The 24,515-nt window shown below is 43.4% G+C and overlaps 1 protein-coding gene across 10 annotated transcripts in view; it reads right to left on the reverse strand.

The window, feature by feature from the left end:
* Positions 1-15,136, reverse strand: part of FRMD6 (FERM domain containing 6) — a 79,256-nt gene extending 64,120 nt beyond the window's left edge. For 9 of the 10 annotated variants that reach the window (XM_036436930.2, XM_036436954.2, XM_036436920.2 and 6 more), the window contains exon 1: positions 14,997-15,136. The gene's annotated coding sequence lies outside the window, so the exon portion shown is untranslated. The remainder of the gene's footprint in view (positions 1-14,996) is intronic. The other variant, XM_045580763.1, reaches the window with a different exon arrangement.
* Between the last annotated feature and the right edge of the window lie 9,379 nt (positions 15,137-24,515).

Below are 24,515 nucleotides of genomic sequence, written 5' to 3' on the forward strand. Positions count from 1 at the left end.
TAATTACAAGTAACATGAGATTCTCAACAGAAATTTCAAAAATGGCATGACTGCAGCTGATCTTTGTTTCAGTTTGACACTAAACTATGCAAAAAATTAACTCTATATTTAGGTGGGTTTAGTTAAGTATAGAATTCTATTTTTTTGGGGGGGGGGGAAATACTTAAAGCATTTCTGATTGTTGTGATAAAATATATTCACCCACACAAAATTCCGCTCTATTTTTTTGGTTCGCTCACACATGTCACATAAGTTTATTTTTTTATAGCCATAAGAAAAGTCCTCACTGCAAACATCTTTTTTAAAAATTATAGTTTCATAAAATAAAAGTTTATTTGCAAGTTAGCTATATCTGAAATTTCTAGCCCAATTTCCCTTTTGTTCACATATTTAAACAGAGTGCAACTCAGGTAACAAGCAAAAGGCACTAAACTCTAGAGTAGGGGTGTCGAACTCAATCAGAGGAGGGGCCAAAATCTAAAATCCAGCCTAAATCGCAGGCCGAATGGTTTACTGAACAGTCATAAACTGTCATTGTGATGGAAACGCAGCGAAGTACAGTGATGACAGCGCGGTGCGGGCCACATTGCAAGGCCTGGCGGGACGGATTTGGCCCGCGGGCCTTGTGTTTGACACATGTGCTCTAGAGCTATAAATTATAATTCTTTTTTAATCAATAATGCAATGAGTATAGTAGTCAATGGTAAATTATTGGGGAAAGTTTTAAAACACTTATTTTGTTATAGAAATTATCTGTTAATCTGTTTGTTTCTAAGGTTAAATTTTTACATTCCGAATATTTTCCGAACTGCTGTGGAATTATGAGAAAGTCAAGGAGTTTGGAATTTTACTCCTACAGCCCCACCCTCAGACCAGAGCGCTCTTTCATAAGGGCTCAGAACACCGCCTACTTTTTAGTAATAATTATTGAAACTGAACAATGATATACTCTGTCATTAATATCTGCCTTTCCAGCTTCCTGAAGGTAAAAAGCTTCAGGAAAGCAGTTACTACCATGCCTGTCAAGTTCACACTTTCTCCAGGTGTTCTGTAGAAAACTGTTTGTCAAATGAATGGGGGGGAAAATAAGACATTTAAGAAAGCATGAGCCATTAGAAAGAAGCATATCTAAAATAATAGAATGGTATGCAGTAATACCTCATTTATTTGGAAATTTCATCCACTAACCGAATCAGAGAATTGGCAAAAATGAGGTCTTTAGTAAATTAATACTTAGATTACATGAATGTTACTGTGAAGCTACAAAGGAAAGGATGCAGTAAATTAAGAAAGATCTATTGAGGAAGTATTAGATTTTACACAAGGTTTTTATTTTTCAACTAGAAGCCCAAGGCACAAAATTCGTGGGATGGGGGGAGGGGGTACCTCAATCCAGCCTGCAGCCTCTCGCAATCTGTGATCCCTCTCACAATCCAAGACCCCTGGCTCCTAACCACTCACCTGCCTGCCTACCTCATCACCCCTAATCCCTCTCTGCCTGCCTGATGCCCCTAACTGCTCACCTGCCTGCCTGATGCCTTAAACCCTCTGCCTGCCTGCCTGATGCCCCTAACCACTCTAATGCCTGCCAGGTCACCCCTAACCACGCCACCTGCCTGCCTGCCTGATCACCCCTAACTGCTTGCCTGCCTGATAACCCATAACCACCTCTGCCTTGACCCCCGTGGCTTCGTCCAAAATGACATCCAGAAGGTTGTTTGGCTGTCTTGTCTAATTAGCATATTACACTTTTATTATTATAGGTTCTTCCATAGCATCATTATAAAAACAGATTACTGGCCACTGGAAGCTAATTCTAAACAATGGTCAATCTGGTAAATCTAAAATAAACCAGCTAGGCACTGATAAATTATAAGATACAATCACTGCCCTCATGAGGCTTATAATATAGTTGGGGAGCTAGAAAAGATATATAAAGAGACGTGTGTACAGGAGCATGTGCTGCGTTCCAGTGAAGTGACACAGGCAACAGGCAGCTCAGGTCAGTGGAAGGACAGGAAGCGTGACCCAGACTAAGCGTGTATGTGCCTGATGGGACAATGGGGAGAACAACTGGGCTAGACTTAGGGAGGCTTGCAATGACACTGGAAAATAAGTCAAGTAAGGACAACACCGGGATAGCACACTCGCCTGCCCGCAGGAGCAGGTAACAAAGAAGTGAAGCCCGCAGGATGCAAAGTGCCAACAGCCACTTGGTCTCAATGCTGGGAGCCAGAGGATCTCTGCTGGGGATTGTGGGCAACTACAGAACTCTAACTCTCTTTAACTCACTCTTTCCCTCTCTCCCCCCTTCCTCCACATGAAAGGGGAAGCTGGGCCACCAGTTTGGCTCAGCATTTGAGCTTCAACCTATGAACCAGGAGGTTTAAGTTCAATTCTCTATCAGGGCACATGCCCTGTTTGCAGACTCAATCCCCAGTGTGGGGCATGCAGAAGGCAGCCAATCAATGATTCTCTCTCATCATTAATATTTCTATTAGCTCTCTCTCTCTCTCTCCCTTTCTTCCTGAAATCAATAAAAATATTTTTTAAAAATACATAAAAAGGAAGTTGGTTTATTGCTCCAAAACATCATTGTCACACCTTCCAGTTTTTCAAAAGGAGGTGTAAAATTAAAAACGTTCAATGTAGCCTCACTGATTTGGCTCAATGGATAAAATGTCGGTCTCCTGACCAAAGGGACCCGGGTTCAATTCAGGTCAAGGGCACGTACCTTGGTTGCCGGCTTTTCCAGCCCGGGGCCCTGGTTCGGGCTCATGCAGGAGGCAACCAATAGATGTGTTTCTCTCACATCGATGTTTCTCCTATCTTTCCCTCTCTCTTCTACTCTCCCTAAAAGTCAATGGAAAAATATCCTCAGGTGAGAATTAACACACAAAAAAACCCTCTTAAAATAAAATTCCTCAATTTTTAATGTTGGCAAATAAATGTTTGTATCGCTGTGTTAAAAACCAAAACATGTCTGCAGCCAACCTTCCTGGTGGGCCACGGCCTTGCAAGCCTGGTCTGGAATGTTGAACTCCACACTGAGAGATCTGGACTTCATCCTGCACTCACAGACTTAAAAGACTTAACACGCATTTCAAAATTTGCTTCGTTCTACACCTCCGCACACCCCAGTGTTTACCGTGTAAAACGCTCAGCGCTGCCAAATTACTTCACAGTGGCCTTGCGTATTTCTGTTACAAGCCAATTACGTTCATTGAGCTGGCTGCGGAGTGACTTACAAGTTTCAGCTGAGAAAACATTCGGAATGATACCAATAAAACAGTGTTGACAGAGCGGTACCTGAGAGAATGCTGGCATGGTGTGTGGATGCCACAGCACACCGGAGTGCCACTTCTCAAAACACGTGCCGTAACCCACTGCCCAGGAAAGCCTGTGCTCTTTCCAGCGTTTTTCCATAATTATCAACTTTCTAAAAACGATTACTATACTTTATTACCAAACAACACTCAAACACGTGTAGCAAAGTTTTAATTCTACGATCGCTTTAAGCTCTTAACTACCCAAAAACAATATTTAAGCATTAAAGGCCTATGTGCTAGCATTTTAATCAGCTTAGGGAAAGAAAAGGTAATTAGTATCAGAGGCTTGCTGATTTGTTCTGATGATAGTGGTATAGAAAGTGAGCATTATAACTCCAAGGTAATTCCCAGGAGGGAAAAGTCCTGGTGCGTAATTATGACATAAAATACAGAGTTATGAAAATTGCTTAATCACATGCTCTGAAAGAATATTCGCAACGAAAGTCATCCACAAAGTTAAAAAGAAAGATGAAGCAACCGATGTGTCTGTGACTTCATTTGCTCTGGCTCTGGAGAGCCGCAGCCCTGAGCCACCCGTCCCCTGTCCCCTGTGTGAATGAAGGCGCCCAGGCTTGTGGGCACTGCCATGTGTGCGGGGACTCCTCGGCTCAAACCCATCGCCACTGCGGACACAGAAGCCAACTCAAAGCACATGTCTCTCCAGCATCCTTTTCAAATAAAGGATCAGTGGCTTGAACTAGAAAACAAAACAAACAGGAAAGTCTTAACAAAGAGACAGTGTTTCCACTATGTAGTTCTTATCCAAAGGGATGCAATTTAAAAAATAGAAGGAGGAGGAGGAGGAGGAGAAGAAGGGGGAGGAGGAGGAGAACCTGCTGTAGGTATTTTTTTTATTTCAAAGAAATATAATCCACACACTAGATTTTACCAATAATAACTCAGGGGAAGCTGAAAGGCTTCCCATCCCTGACAGAGCCTGCTGAAGACACTCACAGCCCCTAGCATTCTATCAGACATGTTAAATGTACCAATGAATATTAATGAGAAGTTGAACTGAAAATCAGAATTATGTTTCATAAGCTCTTATTTAAAAAAAATGTTTTTTAATTTATTTCAGAGAAGGGAGAGGGAGATAGAGACAGAAACATCAATGATGAGAGAGAATCATGGACCAGCTGCCTCCTGCACGCCCCCTACTGGGGATCAAATCCACAACTTGGGCATGTGCACTGACTGGGAATCAAACCTTGACCTCTTGGTTCATGGATCAATGCTCAACCACACACATTCTCTCTTCAGTCCACTCCAATGAGGTTTTTGTCTCCAATCCTCCACTGATACAGCTCAGGTGTTCTGTCATGGCTCAGATCAATGTCACCAATGACTTCCATTGCTAAACCCAACAAGCACCTCTCAGTCCTCATCCTGCTTGATCTCTAAGCAGCCCATGGCACCACTGATTCATTCACTCCCTCCTCCCTGAGACACTTACTTTATCCTCCAGAATTCCTTCTAATTTCCCTCCTATCCTCTGGCTGCTCCTTCTCGGTCTTCTTTACTTCCTCCTTGTCAGTTCAACCTCTCAAGGCTGAAGCACCTCTGGCTCAGCCCAAGTACCTTATCACAGAAAAATAAGTCATCGTTCCTTCTCCCCAGAGTGTGGGTGAGCAGAATTAACAACATCTTCTAAAAATGACACTGTTAGTTAGGACATGGAGACCATTCTGTGCACTATGTTAGAAATGTGTGCGTAAGTCCTTAGGCTTAAGATAGTCTCTTATGAGTTTACTTTCCTTCTCCAGAGACTGTAAATGCTGATATGATCCAAAGCTTGATCCATGGACTGCTTTCCCTGTGTATACACATTCCCCAAGTTATCTCATCAAATGTATATCTGCAATCCAGACCTCTTCTTTAAACTCCTGATTCCTACACCCAACAACCTCCTTAACTTCTCCACTTGGAAGATGAACATAACATGTTTAAAACAGCTCATAGTTGTTCTCCAAACCAGCTCTTTCATGAGATCCCTATCTCGGTCCATGGCAACTCCATAATTAAGCAAAAAGCCCCTGTGTTATCCTTACTCTGATCTCTCTTTCTCATACTCCTCAAACAGTTGGCCAGGTACAACTGACAAAATAAGTCTTGGCCATCTCTCTTCCCTTCCTCCTCTGCTATTGGCATCTCTCAGTGGATCACTGCAACAGCTGCTAACCTGTATCCCAGGTCCACCCTTGACCGCCTGCTCCATTTTCCTATCTCAACACCATAGCCAGTGATTCTATTAAAATAGAAGTCAAATCACCTTACTCTGCTGCACACAACTCCCCAGTGATTCCTCATTTCACTCGTGGCTCCCCATGCAGGCCCTACATGATTTGCTCTCAAACCTCTTTGACCTCATCTACCACTACTCTGTGGCCTTCCTAACTGGTCCTGGGACACAACAGGCTCACTTCCACCTGAGGCCTCGGATAGTCCCTCTGCTGGAACACACCTTCCCCAGATGTCTTTGTATGGCTGACTTCCTCCCTCAGGTCACCTGAGTGAGGCCAACTTGACCACACTACAGGAAGTCCTCATTGAATGTTGTTAATACACATATAAGCAAAGACCTATAATGAAATCAATTTACTGTAGGACAACTGATATAAACAAGTTAAATCCCAACGGCATCTCATCAACATTACTACGAAATGACATGAAACAAAACGTTATTTGAGAATCTGCTGTACTTCAAATTACCAATGCTCCTGCTTCCTACCTCCTATACTCATATAGAATTTGTTTTGTTAGGCTTACTGTTTCAAAATTTGCTTAGTTTTCAGATGTAAGGCCCTAAAACTTTTTTTTTTTTTTTTTTTTACTTTGTTCACTGGTGTATCTCTGGGGCCTAGATAACTGCCTGGCACATAGGAAGCTTACATTATGTGGAATAAATGAATTTAATGAAACATTTAGTAATTCCAATCTCATAGTTTTCTTTTAATATTTGGGACCTTTACCAGGTCATAAACATTTCTGTTGTTCTTAAAAAAATCTCATTTGTACTTGAAAAGTAAATATGTCTCAGCCTGAGCCCATGGCCCAACACAAAGTCAGAGGCCCCAGGGCAGCTGGGAGCATTCTACCTGGGCCCTCACTGATCTGCTCCCTAAAACCAGGACTCTACTTAGTACGTGTCTGACCCTCCAATGTCTTCCCACTGGGACAAGAAACACATTGGTAGGACTTGTACAAAGTATTCAGCGTAGACGTGGATACGTCACAAGATGTAAAACCAGTTTTTTGATGGACTTAAGTGAACATTTTTAAAGCATTAAGTTTACTAAAAGTTCAAAGTATTACACAACACATAGCAGGGAACAGGATTATCTGAGATAGATCCCTCTTTTCATGAACAGATCAGAATGACACATCTGATCACTCCGAACAGATGCCTATGTTGACTGAGCTTGTAATTATGCTGTTTAGATGTAAATGCGTTCTAATGTGCTTAAGTTTTGTTTTCCTTAAACACTTCCTTTGAAACTTTCAGACTATTAATTTCCTTTGAACGAATGGTTTAAAATCTTAAGCTCTGGGCCCCATAACAGAAAATTATGAAGGGGACTGACCCATATTATGCAAACTGCCAATGGTGGGGAAGGGAGCTGAGAGGAATTGCCTTATACTGTACCAATAATAGTGGCTTTCTCTTAAAGGGTTTGTGAAATATATAGGGTACAGGAGCAAAAGACATGGGCCACTGGTACTCTTTTAATTTTAAAACTACTTTGCATAACATTAATCATCATAAAGAGAATTTCTAAATCTGTAGAATTACTTTTTTGGCATCTAGAAATAAATAATTATCCAGTAGGTAGAAGCTGGGCAACTGAGACAGCTAGGAATTAAAAGAGAATTAGGAAAAATAATTTGATCAATTAGCAGTCAGTGAAATGGGCCAGCTGCTCTTGGTGCAGCAATACAGACTGTAACTGAGAAATCCTACCCTGTTTCCCCCAAAATAAGACAGTGTCTTATATTAATTTGTGCTCCCAAAGATGCGCTGGGGTAGTTACTATTATTGTCGCCATTTAACAGATGAGGAAAAAGGTTCAGAGAGGTTAAGGAACTTCCCCAAGGCTGCCCACTGCAGGACAGTAAAGTGTGGATCTGGGCCCCCGAGGACTGATCTAAAAGACCTCATTCTGACTGTCATACTTCACTGCTTCTCTCCCGTGTCCTCTTCATAGCCCATGCCTCTTTTCTGTAGTCACTTCCAAGAGCAACTTGTCAGAACTGTGGCCCTATAGTGAACACATTTTTTTATATTTTCTGAGATTGAACATGCTACGTTTTTGCTGGTATAAGCAGTATTTCATTCGAGCAGAATCTACTACCCATTTATCAAACGTCTGCGGTTTTACCTGGTCTTCACCGTTCTAATGAGCCTAGGTTGAAATTCTGAACCATGTAAACGTCCTTTTCCTCTTTGGGGAAGCATGAAAGAAATGATCTATAGCAACGGTTATCCTTCCCGAGCACTTTGTTTTATCTATTAGATTTCTCAGCGAAGTCATAATCCTGTGTTTTACAGTAAATGCTTCCTGGGTACTGCCACAGCCTACAGCACCAGAATGTCACTGTTGTTTTAGGTATAGAGACCGGATGTTTCCAGGGATATTTAAGAATTAAAATAACTTGGAAAGATGGACTGGGGGAAGGGGAGGAGGCATAATGGCAGAAAGAGGTAAAAAAACAAACAAACTCTTTTTTGCACCATTTTCTTAAAAATGAACTACTTTGCCCTAACCAGTTTGGCTCAGTGGATAGAGTGTCAGCCTGCGGACTCAAGGGTCCCAGGTCTGATTCTGGTCAAGGGCATGTACCTTGGTTGTGGGCACATCCCCAGTGGGGGATGTGCAGGAGGCAGCTGATCGATGTTTCTAACTCTATCCCTCTCCCTTCCTCTCTGTAAAAAATTAATAAAATATATATTTAAAAAAATAAAATTTAATTTAAAAATGAACTATTTTAAGAGTATTTAGAAAGCGGTCCTCAAGGGTCCACATCCTAGATCATTTATGCATCAATGAAACAGGAGTCAGGAGGGACCTCAAGAAACCATCTACTTGGCACTCATCAATGAAGATCTCACTGGAGAATCCTAGGAGAGAGGTAGAGGAGAAAGGGAGGAAATAAGTCCCAAGGGTTGTAGATGGAGGTAGAGGTAGAGCAGGCTTGAGGAGGTAAAATTCTGCCTCACTGGGCTGCCCCTCCATTTTCTCTGGGCAGGTCTACGTCTGTCTGCCCACAGTTCACCTGAGTGAAACAGGGAGGGGTTCCCTGTCCTCCAGGCTCCTGGACACAGCTAGGAGCTGGCTTTCAGTGCTCAGATGGCACTAGCCAAGACTAGACAGACTGTCTCTCTGTATGAGCCACTCAATACCAAGGGACCTCAATCTCTCTAAAGGTGATGGGGCAAGCTACCCCTGAAGGTGCCCTCCCTCTTCCCAGCTCTCAACTGAAATCTGGCATATGCAGTGGGGTACTGCAGACTGAGGCCCTGAAACACTAGGATTCTGTGGACTGAGTTGAGCCTTTAGTGTTTTCATGATATTACATTTCCCAACCCCCCCCCCCCCCACTTTTCTGAAGCATTTTTTCTCTTTTAATCTTAAGACTATACTCTTCCTTCAACACCAATAAGTTTTTTGTTGGTTTTTTTTTTTTTTGAGCCATCAAAAGTTCCTACCCAACTACTCAGCCCAAACAACTCAAATGCCCAACAATAGGATGGATAAACTGGGTATCTTCATTCGCAGAGATAAAAAAACATCTACTGCTACCTGCACCAATTTGGACACGACACTATGTTGAGCCAAAGAAGACTCAAAACAGAACTCGTATCAGATTTCATGTCAATGCAGTCCAAGAACAGGTGAAAAGCAAGCACTGGCAATAAAGGTCAGAATAGGGCTACCCCTGCATCAGACGTTCTGACTAAGGAGCAGCTTCTGGGACTGGAAATAGTCTGTTTCTTGATCTGGATGCGGGATGCCTCGGGATGATCACTTTTTGCTTACTCTGATGTGTGCATTTTTCTGGTGTATGTAACTAGTCAATAACAAGTTCATTCAAAGAAATTATGCCATGGGAACACCCCCCCCCCCAAAAAAAAAGCAATCTATTAAAACTAGACAGCTACCTACAGGAAGAAAAATAATCCCTTTTCATTTAGTATTAAGTAGACAGGGAACCACCTGAGAAGCTAAGTAGAAACTTCATTAATATCCTAATATATTAATACAGAATTTGCTTGATTTTTATGATTTCTTGATTCACATGAAACTATGGCAAAAAGTTAGTCTAAAATATTGCTTCTTCCTGTCTTCATATACAAGTAAAACACTACTGTTCGAAGTTCTATTATATACAGATATAGAGATAGAGATAGAGATAGATATATAGATATAGATATAGATATAGATATAGATATGTAGATATAGATATAGAGAGAGGCACAAAGTTATTAGAAAATATCTAAAAACTAGAGGCCCAGTGCATGAAATTTGTGCACTGGGGGGATCCCTCAGCCCGACCTGCATCCTCTCCCATTCCAGGACATCAGTGGGACATCCTTAGTGCTGCAGCAGAGGCAGGAGAGGCTCCCTCCACCGCCCAGCTGTGAGCCAGCTGTGAGCCCAGCTCCTGTGTTGAACACCTGCCCCCTGGTGGTCAGTGCGCATCATGGTCATTCTGCTGTTCAGTCGATTTGCATATTAGCCTTTTATTATATAGGATATGATACCTCAGGATAATCAGCTCAGAATATTGAGGTTCTTAATAGATGCTTTTGGCCAGAATTATCCTAATTATCACATTAACAGAATTATTTAGGTAAGGCCCAGATCTCCACCTAGTTTCCTGCTGTACAGCTCCAACTCCACAGGCAGGGAAAGGCCTTCAAGAAGATGCTGTATTTTTACAGACAACTCCAAGGAAACTCCTGCAAACCCCACCTTCTCCTTCAGCCTGTAGGGGTTCATCTGTGAATTCCTTTCAGCACCACCTTTTTCTCTTCCTCGGGTAATACAACCAGCTGTCAGATCAGTAATTTCTTTTCCCTTCCCAGTGTTCAATAATCCCTCTTTGATTAACGTGGTACACTGCACGATCGATCACTCCGTTTGATATACATAAAAAGTGGTAGTATGCAAACTTGCATTAGAAGTAATTATATCACTAATTCCTATAAGCTAACTGGAAGCACAGCTTGCTTGTTTTCACTCAGAACTCCGTGGCAACGTCTGCCGTTACTTCTGTAGAGCTCCTGTGGTCCCAGAGCATGGGGACAGGTCGTTGTAGTTCTCCCAAATGCTGGGGCACAAATTAAATGTTTGCAGAATCATTAGAGCTTAGCCAAGAAAAAGAAAAAAATGTTTCCATTCTTTGAAGTGGGAAGTGGAGTGGGGTGAGGTGGGGAGGGAGAACAATCATAAGCATCCAGCTCCTGAACACTAGTGAACACCAAACCAGTGGTTCAGCACCAATGCAGGCACAGTTTCCACGGTAAGTATCACTTAGCACTATTTCATGTTGAATACAGTCCTTATAGAGAACCTTAATTCTAATCCTTTTTTCTCAGCTAAAGAGATCTTAATCTTTAATTCCTACTTTTAAATAGAGAGTTCTCCCGACTTCAGCCTTGTTTTAAATATTCATCCTTCTAAGTTTAGATTTCCCTTGCAATTCAATGCCCAGCATTCTACTTCCTCCTTCCTCTCAAATTATCCCTTTAACTTTTTTTCTCTTATTTTTACCGGCCCCCAAAGCCTCTTCCTCAGGATAATGTGCTATTCAAAAGCCTTCTCAACTACCCCTGTATCAAAGTTTAACTACAGAGGCCAACAATGCCATTTTTCCTGTTTGTGTTTTAGGGAAGACATAGTTTAACTAAAATTTCACCATCTTAAAATCCCTTCACTACATCTTTCCTCTCCACTCCCTCCTACACTTGATTGCTTTATACACATTCACAATGTAATCAAACTCCCAAAATGTGTAATTATATCATCATACCAAGACTTCCCAAAATATATATAATTTTAAGTATGTAACACACACCCTTTATAACTCTGGTGCTGGGAGTACAGGCTGAAAAATTTTGGCGTTTTTCTTATAAATTGTGTGTATTGTTTCTTGTTGGCATAGAGGAGAGGGGAATAAGAAGATCATCATACTAGGACCAAATGCTGTATCAGAAAACATAATTTTTGTTCCAGTAGGATTCTACTGAAGGTTGTAAACACACTTAAAACTTTTTTCTTCTTTTTAAAAATATATTTTTCTGATTTTTTACAGAGAGGAAGGGAGAAGGATAGAGTTAGAAATATCAATGAGAGAGAAACACCAATCAACTGTCTGATGTACACCCCCTACTGGAGATGTGCCCACAACCAAGGTACATGCCCTTGTCTGGAATCAAACCTGGGACCCTTCAGTCGGCAGGCAGACGTTCTATCCCCTGAGCCAAACCAGCCTGGGCAAAACTTTTTTTTCTTTTCTTTAAAAGAAGAGAGCTGAAATTGGCATAACTGAAAGCCAAACCTATGCTTTGCCCATCAGGATACACAATACTGAATTCCTTGTTTCCCCACTTACGAAATAGGCTTCCTCTACCAAACCAGAGCATTTATGAGGTTTGTATTAGTGAGTAATTGGAAAAACCCATCTCTGCCTAAACGCAGAAAACTTTCTGTTCTCTGGAATGCCTAAGACAATCTTAAAATGACTGCGGAACAGGCCCGTGACGTCTAGGTCTGAACCCAGAAAACCACCGAAAGGACACTTTGTGCATGCCATCTGGGATCCAGGCAGCCTCATCAGCAGAGGGGGGAACTTGTTGAGATCATCCAAACCTAAAACTCACATACATTTTTACATCTGGACTGAATTAATCTTTTCTTGGTACTGGCTTTCATGTAATAAAATAATTGTTTGCAGGTTTCAGATTTTTTTTTTTTTTTTTTGTAAACCCGTGGCCTTAGGAATCAAAACGTGCAACATCCAAGCTGAACACTACAAAGAATGCCTTTATCAAAAAAGTTCGTTGTGCGAAGGGACTCATTTACACTAACCTCTGAACTTGACAGCTCAGTCAAAAACAATTCCGTTTGAAACTTTCGTTTCAAGCATCCGCCACAAAGAAGGCTACACGGCCTCTATGTCATTGGCTCTGAAAGCCAAAACCTTTACAAGTGAAGTTAAAAGTGGAAACAAAGTACAGAAACCAGCAAAGCTCTACAACCGTGCCCCTTCCCCCCACATTCAGCTAGCCTAGTTGAATGAGTGTTTAAAGATCTTGTAGCTAAAAATGATTACCTAACAGACATGTTGCTTTCAAACGCAGTCTTACCCTGGCCTGTTGTATGGTTTTCCTACGGAGCTAGGAGCATCTTCAATCTCCCCATTGAAATTATGTATGTGAAACTGGCAGGTTACCTCTGTTGACCTCCTAAAAGGAGGGGGTGCAAATAGAGAAAGAGTTCTTGTTCCTTAAAATGTTTTGAGCGCTGCAAGAGCTTCTGCTCACTGGCCAACTGTGGTCCATAAGAGTCAGATCGCAGGCATTCTTATAAGCAATTCAAAGGTGAGAGGGGGAGAGGGCGCAGGGGACAGAAGGGGAAATTAGTTCATATTACAGTCAGTCTGCTTTCTGGAGAAGATACCCTGCAGATAACTTGATAGGAGATATCCCCTGGAGGACCCTTTTCATCCAATAACTCCAAAGGCCCGTTTTAATATGAAATATAAATCCAGTATGTTTACAAGTACACTAAAATGTCAGCTGTCTCACACTGTGGAGTATTTCCACTTTTAACATAACACAGTTATGTTATTTCCCAAAACCACATCCTAGGAAAAGGATTCCGTTCTAGAGGTTTTATACTGCAAGGAACAACAGCACAGGCAGCATCTGTTTCCCTGCCTCTGGCTTCTCCCCTCCCCCACTCTCCATCCTGCAGGCTGTTTGTAGGTCTCCGCGGTTGTTAAAACGACTCTCTACAGTGGTCTCAAAATGCTGTGGATCCTGAAAAACTTCTTATCCTTGCTCCTTGCGGAGCCTAAATGTAGGCGCTGCTCAAAAGGAGAAAAATCCCAAAGTCAAAAAAGAAAGAAAGAAAAGTGTTTCTAATGACAGATGCATTACGGAAAATTTTCCCCCCACAAAGTTTTGATGCTGTGAAATATCAACTCCCTGAAATCACAGAAAGGAAATGACTTACATTCTTGGAAAATGAAGCCACTAGCAGCTTTCTCCAGCAGTATTTTCTAATCCGTAAACTACACCCTGTGGCGAAGGGGAGTATTTCCTGCAAAAAAAACTAAATTTAAAGAGATGCTTACAAAACCTGTAAACAAAAAACGGCGGGTTCCAGAGAAGAGACTGAATCATACGTGGAAGACCCGCCAAGAGATACTTTTTCTGAACATTTAAAAACAAAACAAAACAAAACAAAACAAAACTGGAGAGAGAGCAAGGGCTGGAAGTCAAAGGCAACCCGAGAACATTGCTGAAGTTTCCTCCCCACCCCCCACCCCCTGGTGTGGGCCACGCACAGCCCCCCGAAGGAAATGACTGGCAAACAGATTTGTGCTAGAAAGTAAAAAACAAAAACAAAAACACCGAAAAGGGTGTCCAGAAGCTATTATTTCCCTGTACAAACAACTGCATGGCCTGAAAACCTGCCAGCTCTCACTCAAACTTTAAAATATGCTTATTTTGACAGCTTTCCATTTATTCGTGCCTTGAAGAAAACGCCCTCACCATTGGATTCAGCCGTCCCGGGACTCACGGTGCTGCCTCAGTCCCTGTGGACCGCACACCGGTGGCCCCCACGGTCCATCCCCGACAGCCCCCGGCCATCCTGGGGGAGAGGCTGGGGGTCCCCTCCGCCTCCCGGGGCCGGGCCTGCGCGCCGCCACAAGCTCCTCCGGGAACCCACAACCTGCAGGCTGAGCCCCGCTCTCGCATCCCACCGAGGCCCCCTTCTGGCGCAGCCAGGCTCCAACACAAGCTCCCGCTCCCTCCCCGGACTGGGCACTCTCAGGGGCCGCGGGACAGATGCTGCGCGCGGGTCCCTCCCCGCAGCCCGGCAGCCCGGCCGGCCCCGCGGCGCGCACAACAGGCGGCGGGCACCGCACCCGGGAACGCAGGGCTCGGGGGCTGGCCCCGGCGCCCAGTCCCAGAGACGGGGCGCGACGGACAGGCGCCCCCAGAACAGGGCGCCGGGGTGCGCCGGGGTGCACCGGGGTGCGCCAGGGAGCCAGCCGAGCTCGACGCACGGAGCCCAGGGCGCAGCCAGCAGCCCGGCCGGCCTCCCTCCCGCTCCCGCCGCCCGGGCAGCCCCCGGAGCCCCGCGTCTCCCTCGCTGCCCGGGGCCCCGACCTCCCGCTCCGGCGGGGGCGCTCTCTGACCCGCAGATGGCGACCTACCAGCCCGGTGCCCGGCGCCTAGGGCCGGGGGAGCCCGGAGGAGGAGAAGAAAGACGCGGAGAAGGGGACTCGGCTTTCGCAAGAGCTCGAGACTTTCTGAAAGCCTCCCGAAGCCCGTCCCGCCGCCGCCCGGCCGGCAGGGGGCACCGCGGGCGCCGGGGCGCAGGGGCCGGGGAGGGGGCAGCGGGGAGGCCCGGGGCTCCGGGCTCCGGCTCGTACCTGGAAGAAAAGTCTGGAGCAGCGGGTGTTGGACTCACAACAGCGATCGGTCCCCCTTCCTGCCAGCGCCGCGCTCACCCCGATCTCCCAGCCCCTGGGCCCGGGCAGGCAGGGGAGCGCGGGGTGCCGGCCCGCCCCCCGCCCACGCCTCCGCCCTGCCCCCCGAGGCCCCGCCCCGCCGCCCCGAGCTGGGCGGGGAGGCCGCGGCGCCGGGGAGGGAGCGGAGCGGGGAGATCGCCGCCGCACGTGCAGCGCCCGCCCACCCCGCCCCGGACCCAACCAAGCGCCCCGCGGAGGGGTGCCGCGGGCCGGGGGCGGGAGGAGGCGGGGGGAGCCGCTCCTCCGGGGTCCCGGGGATGGGGTGGGGGGAGCTGCTGGAGGTGTGCGGACCCGGCGATCTAGGCCTCTCCTCGCGCGCGGAGGGTGCGGGCGCGAGGGGACCCGTGCGCGCCCCTCCTCCCGGCCCGGCGGCGCCCTCGGGCTCCGGGGCCCGGCTCCCCGGGACGCTCCCTTCCCAGCGCGGCCCGGCCGGCCGGGGCGGCTGTTTGGCCTCAGTATCCTCTTCCTAATTCGGAATGAACGATGGAAGGCAGGCCACTCGCAGGGGAGGCGTTTCCAGCGAAGGAGGAGGCTTCGTGACTCCTGGCTTCCTGGCTGCCCCCCCGTCCCGGTCCCGCACCCACCTGCCCACCCATTCATTACTCGGGACGCCGCGCCTTGGAGAGTTTTTTTTTTTTTATTCTCGACGGGGCGCTGCTACCGCGGAAGCCGAGCCCCCAGCTGGTCAGCTCAGCCTCTCAGGTTCCTCAGGTGGACCACAGCCCATGTCTGCTGTGTTTTCTGTGCCTGGGACCGCTCTGAATTATACAGATGGTGTCCGGAGAGAGACGGATGACGCAAAGGGCCGGTGGAAGATGTTTTTATGGTGCTGAAATCCAGGATTTTTTTTTTTCTTCCATCTGTTGGGTCCTGGGAAAGTGGAGAGCTAAGCCTCTCCTGTGAGCCTGTGCCCACTGGGACCTACAGCTAGGGACCTGGGGGCCGTGGGACAGAGACCCAGCCTGTGGCCTGGCTCCCAGGCCCGCCACAGAGGCTCCTGGGCTGGCTGTGGAGCGGGGGTCAGTGATGCCGCACAGGGCCCCTCACCAAAGGAGGGAAAGAGGGTATGTGCAGGGTACATACTGGAAGGGAGACAAGGAGACGGAGGAGGACCTGAGAAAGGACACTACCTACAATCAGATTTATGGCGATAGAAGCTAACTTTAAAACTGCCCTGCTCTTTTGGTCAAAACAAATAGGTAAAATTAGCCTTTCTTGGTTTAAAGCTGTGATTTTTTTTTTCCCCAACCATTTTCATCTCATGGCACACATAAATGAAATACTAAAATAATGCGGCACACTAAAAAATATATTTTTTGCCGATCTAACAAACAAACAAAAAAGGTATAATTTTGATGCACTCACACCAGACGGCTATTGTTGTGTTGGCTGTTGTCATTTTGAGGAAAAAAGAGGCCGATGCCCCTGACTAAATAGTCAGGCATTGCATGGTTTAACAAACTCTTGCAGCACACTGGTTGAACATCACTGGTTTAAAGTACGCCAGTTTGTGTACCTTGTTTTCTTGGCAAAGAAATTCAGTTTTGTGTTCATTACTACAGAGGCTCCCTTGGAATAGTCTCATTCACAGCATATACATTTTAGGAACCATGACATTAGAACTGAGTTTTAGAAACAGTGATCTTTCCTTTTCACAATTGGTATTACGTTTGGAGCTTCTTTCTTTTTTAAAAAATATTTTTATTGATTTTTTTTATATAGAGAAAGGGAGAGGGATAGAAAGACAGAAACATCAATAAGAGAGAAACAATGATCAGCTGCCTCCTGCACACCCCCCCTGGGGATGTGCCCACAACCAATGTACATGCCCTTGGCCAGAATCGAACCTGGGACCTTTCAGTCCTGGGACCTTTCAGTCTGCAGGCCGACGCTCTATCCACTGAGCCAAACCGGTTTTGGCTGGAGCTTATTTCTGATAAAGTAGAGTTGTTTCTAAGGATATTGCACCTATGAATTGGAGTCATGACTTCATTATGGAAAGGACAAGAACTATGTTCCAATTTCTGCTTTTTAAATTAGTTGTAGTTAATTAAAATCCTAAATTAAACATTGGTTAATAGTAGCTGATTACCATATAGGCATTTAAAAGTGGAGGATTGAACTTTTTTCCCTCTCATTTTTAAAAAAATTTAGCGAATAAAAAACAACATATTGTTAGTTTGGGAAACATTGCTGCAATATAAAATAAATTAGGCAATCCAAGGAGCAAAATATTTTTAAACAGCTTTTTAAAAACATGATTGGGCTTATTGTCTATAATTAGATTGTGGCAAAATTTTACTATGTGAATATTTTTATCATAGTCATCATATTACCGAGATGAGGAAGCAGAGGATCTAAGTATTAACATTGTAGTACAGTGTGAATACTACAATGAACATAGATTGTTACATAATACTTAGGAAACTAAGTACTTTAAAACTCTTACAATTGGTTGTATAAACCCCTGAAACATCATAAAATTCTGAAAGGATTGCTTTGGAAAACAACACATACTATCACTTTCCCAGGTCCTCCCCCAGGAGTGGGGCCAGGATTTGGTAAGTGGTGCTGGACAAAAGCTTTTATTGCATTGTTGTCCTGGGAGTGTGCCCATGGCAGCTGTCACTCAATGACACAGAGGGGAGGGGGGGGGGGCTGAGAGAAGAAGAAGAAAATGAAAGAAAACATAATTCCATTTAAGATGGAAGCGGAACTGAGAAAGAATGGGTTGTTTCATTTTATTTTGTTGTTGTTGTTAATCCTCACCTGAGACACTTTCCCCATTGATTTTTAGAGAATAGAAAAGTGGGAGAAAGAGAGAGAGATAGGTGAGAGACTTATGGATTGATTGCCTCTCATAGTCTCACCCTTGACTGGGAATTGAACCAGAGACCTTCAGGTCCTGGAGCCAACACCCTAACTACTGAGACATACCAGCCAGGGCAAGAATGGATTGTTTTATTTTTATTTTTTAAAATATGTTTTTATTGATTTTTTTTTTTTTTTTTTTTTTTTAGAGAGAGAGGAAGGGAGAGATACAAGGGAAAGATAGAACCATCAATGAGAGAGAAATATTGATGGGCTGCCTCCTATATGCCCCCTAATAGAGATTGAACCTACAACCGCGGGCATGTGCCCTGACTGGAAGTGGAACCAGTGACCTCTTGGTGCACGGTTCGATGCTCCACTACTGAACCACACTGGCAAGGCAAGAATGGGTTGTTTTAGATATTTATCAAAGGAAATGTCTTTCTGTGTTTAAAAGATGTAATTCTGTAAAAAAAATATATATATATATATATATATATATATATATATTTCATGATTTTTTTGACATTGAGATAGTTTTATTTTCATTGGTATGGGATATTTTCCTAAATATGAAACAATGCCCATCAGTGAAACATCATTCTAAACGCATCTTAAACTATTACTTTTTCGATGGCATATAAATATCTATATAATAAAAGCCTAAGTGACCTTTAAGGGGGAACGACCAGAATGACCTGGTCCCTATGATGCTCACTGACCCAGGGGGCAGACGCTCAATGCAGGAGCTGCCCCCTAGTGGTCAGTGGTCAGTGTGCTCCCATAAGGGGAACGCTATTCAGCCAGAAGGCCGGCTCACAATTGGCTAGCACAGCGGCAGTGGTGGGAACCTCTCCTGCCTCTGTGGCAGCACTAAGGAGCAGCAAGCCGAGCTATTATAGAAGAAGCTAGCAGGTGGGCAGTAAGGAGCGAGGGGTCACAGACTGCGAGAGGGTGGAGGCGGGGCTGAGGGACTTGCCCCCCCTTAAGTGCACGGATTTCCTGCACTGGGCCTCTAGTCATAATTATAATTTTTCTTTCGACCTTTTTAGTAAGAAGTTATTCATTGCATGAATTTATCAAATACACCCATATATCAGGCACAGAGTTAGATTCTGGGACTCAAAAATAAAAATATTGCTGAGTCTTATAGTAGTTTGAGAGACCAGGTGTGGAAGTAAATAGTTATAATAGACTTTAATGCTTGGTATGGTAAAAATAAATAAATAAATAAATAAATAAATAAATAAAAAAATAAAAAAAAATAAAAAATCTGCAGGGGAAGTAGTGGGAAGGCTTAGGACCTTCCTGGAGGATATCAGACATTCCCTATAACTAGAAGGGAAGGTTAAACAAAAGTTTGCCTGGGAACCAGTTGGTTGAGGTGGTAGTTCTCAAATTTCTTTGTATATTGGAATTTGGGGCTTTCAAAAGCTATGGATGCCTGTTTCCCACATATGTGATTTCGTCGGTCTGGGACGTGACCTGACTTGGGAATGTTTTCAAGATCTCAGATAATTCTAACATGAGTCACATGTGGCAACCATGGGTTATGGTATCTCATGTAAAAGGCACAGAATAAACAAGTCCACAGAGACTCTTTTAAAGTATTAGGTGTACCAGTTAGTAATGCAGATTTTTTTCAATAGATCTTGCCAGGGAAGTATTAACCCACCCGCCATATTCACCAGAAATTGCTCCTTCAGATTACCACTTGCTCCGATCTGAGCAACACTTCAAAACATACAAAGAAGTGGAAAATTGGGTCTCTGAATGGTTTGCTTCAAAACAAGAGTTCTATTGGGATGGTATCCACAAATTACCTAAAAGATGGGGGAAATGTGTAGCTACTGATGTAGCTATTACTTTGTATAGCTACATCAGTAGCTATTACTTTGAATAAAGCATTTTTGATGTTTCTCTTAAAATTATCAAGTTTTCTTTTATTACAAAATCCAATATTACAACCTCATGTTGTAATTCAAGAGGCTTAATCCTTGGTAGGTGATATGCACACACATTTTGAAATAAGGAACACAATTATATAGAAAATGAGATATGAACTGCTATAATTCACATTCTTTAACAAGTATTTTCCGAAGACCAAATAGTATGTTGAGAATTAAGGTTATTTCAATGTATTAGAAGAAAAAACATTAGTTCTTTTTCATCTCTTATACATAATTGAAGGTTATTTGGGACTCAGAGTATGTTTTAATGCTAAATATACTAGTAAGTTTTAGTCAGTGTGGACGAAAGGGGCCACATGCTAACCTGAAAAGCTCAGGGGATGCCTGCATGGTGGTCTTGCAAGCTCAGACCTAAGTAACCACAAAGGATGGTCTGAAATTAAACTGTAACTAAAAGCAGTTATGGCCAAAACTGGTTTGGCTCAGTGGATAGAGCACATGTGTCAAACACAAGGCCCGCGGGCCAAATCCGTCCCGCCAGGCCTTGCAATGTGGCCCGCACCGCGCTGTCATCACTGCACTCCGCTGTGTTTCCATCACAATGACAGTTTATGACTGTTCAGTAAACCATTCGGCCCGCGATTTAGGCTGGATTTTAGATTTTGGCCCCTTCTCTGATTGAGTTCGACACCCCTAGGATAGAGCATCGGCCTACGGACTAAAGGGTCCTGGGTTTGATTCCCGTTAAGGGCATGTACATTGGTTGCAGGCACATCTATGGTGGGGGGTATGCAGGAGGCAGCTAATTGATGTTTCTCTCTCATCGATGTTTCTAGCTCTCCCTCTCCCTTCCTCTCTATTAAAAAAAAAATCAATAAAATATATTTAAAAAAAAATAAAAGCAGTTATGGTGGGTAGTTATATCCTAGGCCAGTATCTTCCCTGACAAGGTCAACCTTTACCTTAACTGAGCCTGTCTTTTATATATTTATATATATTACTGAAATTCATTTAGAAATCAAAATAAGCAGCCAGTGTGGTTCAGTGGTTGAGTGTCAACATATATATTGATTTTTTACAGAGAGGAAGGGAGAGTGATAGAAAGTTAGAAACATCAATGAGAGAGAAACACGGATCAGCTGCCTCCTGCACACCCTCTATTGGGTATGTGCCCGCAACCAAGGTACATGTGCTTGACTAGAATTGAACCTGGGACCCTTGAGTGTACAGGCCGACACTCTACCCACTGAGCCAAACCAGCCAGGGCCCTATCTGTCTTTTTGCATCTATAATAACATACCCTTTGAAAAGTCTGGGTAACTTGTAACTTCCCTTTTTCTGGACCCCTTGGGGCACAACCTGGGTGCCAGGGCAGATACCACAAATTCCTTCATTATCATGTTAATTGATCCTGCACCCACCTAAGAATGAGTCTATCATTTTACTTTTTAGCCAATCCCAGGGGTTTCCCCACTTTGCTTTCTCCCGCCTCTCTAGTCTATCACCCATAGATTTCATATAACCCACCTATGTCCCTTTCCTTTGATTGCAATGTGTAAATACAGATATAATCTGACAATCTCCGGAGCTTTATCTCAATTCATTGAGGTTCTGCTTCCTGGCATATGTTGACAGTTTGGCTCAAATAATCTCACAAAAATTCTTTACAGATTTCAATTTTTTTTTTTTTAAATGTTAACAAGAGAGAGAAGTCAGTAATTTGACATACTGGTTTTTAAAGAATACTTTCCCAAAATAAATACTGTTTATTATTTTGGCTGAAAAACATAATAAAGAAATTAGTTTCATTTTTCTTTTTGGCAATTACTGAAATTCATTTAGAAATCAAAATAAGAAGCCAGTGTGGTTCAGTGGTTGAGTGTCGACCTATGAACCAGGAGGTCACTGTTCAATCCCAGTCAGAGCACATGCATAGGTATGGGTCATCCCTGATAGGGGGTGTGCAGGAGGCAGCTGATCAATGATTGTCTCTCTTCCTTAATGTTTCTATCTCTCTTTCCCTCTCCCTTCCTCTCTGAAATCAATAAAAATATATTTTTTAAAAAGAAAAAAAACACAATACGCTTTTAAGTCTTATTCTAAGGTCATAAATGGCCATTTAGCTAATGTATAGACTTTGAAAGACAAAATATTGGGTCGGCAGCTAAGTAATTGCGGATTTTTTAAAGAAAATCAAAGACAATTTTTTCATGGAACTAAATAACTTTATTCTGTAATGTATTGCCCATTTTGATCAATGACCTCTTGCCATCTTTCAGGCAGCATCATAATCCCACGTTCAAAAAACTTCTGGTTTTTATTAGCAAAAAACTGAATCAGGTACGATTTGACATCATCATCATTATTGAAATTTTTACCATTCAAGGAGTTTTGTAAAGATCGAAACAAAAAGTAATCAGATGATGCAAGGTCAGGACTATATGGTGGATGTGGCAAAACATCCCAACCAAGCTCCATTAATTTTTGCCGAGTGACCAAAGATGTGTGTGGCCTTGCATTGTCATGATGGAATACAACACCTTTTCGATTTGTCAATTCGGGCCGCTTTTCTTCAACTGCATTGTTTAATTTCGTTAGTTGTTCAATGTAGACATCAGAATTGATCGTTCGGTTGGGTGGTAAGAGTTCAAAGTAGACAATTCCTTTGTAATCCCACCAAACTGATAACAAAACCTTCTTTTGATGAATATCAGCTTTTGATGTTGTTTGAGTTGGTTCACCTGGCCTGCTCCACGATCTTTTCCGCTTGATATTGTTGTAAACAACCCATTTTCATCGCCAGTTATCAGTTGTTTTAAAAATGGATCATTTTCATTACGTTTCTTTAGCAAATCGCAGCTGCTAATGCGTTGCATTAACTCTGATTCTTTCAGTTCGCGAGGAACCCATGTATCGAGTTTTTAAACATAGCCAAGTTGTTTTAAGTGATTTTCAATGCATGTATGTGATACATGAAGCTTCTCTGCAATCTCACGTGTTGTACTGTGACAGTCCGAATTGATTATTGCTTTGATTAGGGCATCATCAACTTCAACTGGACGACCAGAGCGTTTTTCATCTTTGAGTGAAAAATCACCAGAACGAAATTTGGCAAACCAATTTTGACACTGCCGTTCTTTTAAGGCTTCGTCACCATAAACAGCACATAACTTTTTATGAGCTTGTGATGCGTTTTTCCCTTTGTGGAAATAAAAAAGCAAAATATGACGAAAATGTTCCTTTTGATTTTCCATTTTTCAACAAACGCCAAACGAAAACTACAAAACAGATCAAAAAACTTTTTTTACTGATTAACAGCTGAATAGCCAACTATCAAATAACAAAATGTGTTTTACATTTGTCCTACGTCTGCAAACCTAAAAATTCAACTGAAGCCATATATGTGTGAAACCAGCAATTACTTAGTTGCCGACCCAATAATTGCTTATGGAAGCTTCACAGTGCAGTGACGAAGTACTAGTTTTTTGTTTTGTTTTGTTTTTTAATATATTTTATTGAGTTTTGTACAGAGAGGAAGGGAGAGAGATAGAGAGTTAGAAACATCAATGAGAGAGAGTCATCGATCAGCTGCCTCTTGCACACCCCCTACTGGGGATGTGCCCGCAACCAAGGTACATGCCCTTGACCAGAATCAAACCCTTCAGTCCCCAAGCCGATGCTCTATCCATTGAGCCAAACTGGTCCCGGCCGAAGTCCTAGTTTTTTGTAGTCTAACATTTACTAGCAAAGTGCACTTTTTATTATTCACAGTTGGTATATTACTGTGTTCTATAAAATATGAACACAAAAAGAGATTTAAGGCTCAAGAAAAGTCAGGGGAATTTATTATCAGCCATGTACTTGGTCTCATTATTGTGTACCATGAATCCCTAACTAGGAATAGGAATCATTCATCCCTGTGCTGTGTAGAGCCAACACAGCACTGGGATTAATATTATGTAGCAAAATCCAACTCTGGAAGATCTACCTTTACCCAAATCAGGGACACAGTTAAAAAAGTTAAGTTCAGCTCTCTTGGCCATCAAATGTTGAGAGAATATTTAAAAGTAAGATAACTTGATTCTCCTGGAACAAAGTTTGGTTTCAATACAGCATGTTAAACTTTCTTTCCATTCTATTAGTTTTAGTTTCACCATAAACATCACATTCCAGTTCTCTGAGGGCGCTAATACTCCAGACTAAGGGTTTGATAAGACTGGGTGGGCCAGGCCAGGCCCTTCACTCTTGAGGAGACACAATTCTAAATGGTGCTGCTAAGATGTTAGCTGCACGTGGCTGGATAATGCCTGCACTAAGGTCTTGGTGTTGAAAGGCGTGGTGACGCTCAGCTGGTGTGGCTCAGTGGTTGAGGGTCAACTGACCCATGAACCAGGAGGTCACAGTTCAATTCCAGGTCAGGACATATGCCTGGGTTGTGGCTTGATCTCTAGTAGAGGGCATGTGAGCAATGATTCTCTCTCATCATTGATGTTTCTCTCTCTCTCACACACCCTTCCTCTCCGAAATAAATAAAAGCATATGAAAAATAACTTCTGTGTTAAAATCTGTTTTTAAAAAGGCACAGTGTCAAAGGCAAGTGCTCGGTTGAGGGATGCTGCTGCTAACTCAAATGTGGTGAGGAATTCAGTGTGAAAATTGTACAGCTGCCTTATGCACGGGGCTTCCCATTATAGGAAAG

Source organism: Pipistrellus kuhlii, unplaced genomic scaffold (genome assembly GCF_014108245.1).
Source record: "Pipistrellus kuhlii isolate mPipKuh1 unplaced genomic scaffold, mPipKuh1.p scaffold_m20_p_1, whole genome shotgun sequence".
Lineage (NCBI taxonomy): Eukaryota > Metazoa > Chordata > Mammalia > Chiroptera > Vespertilionidae > Pipistrellus > Pipistrellus kuhlii.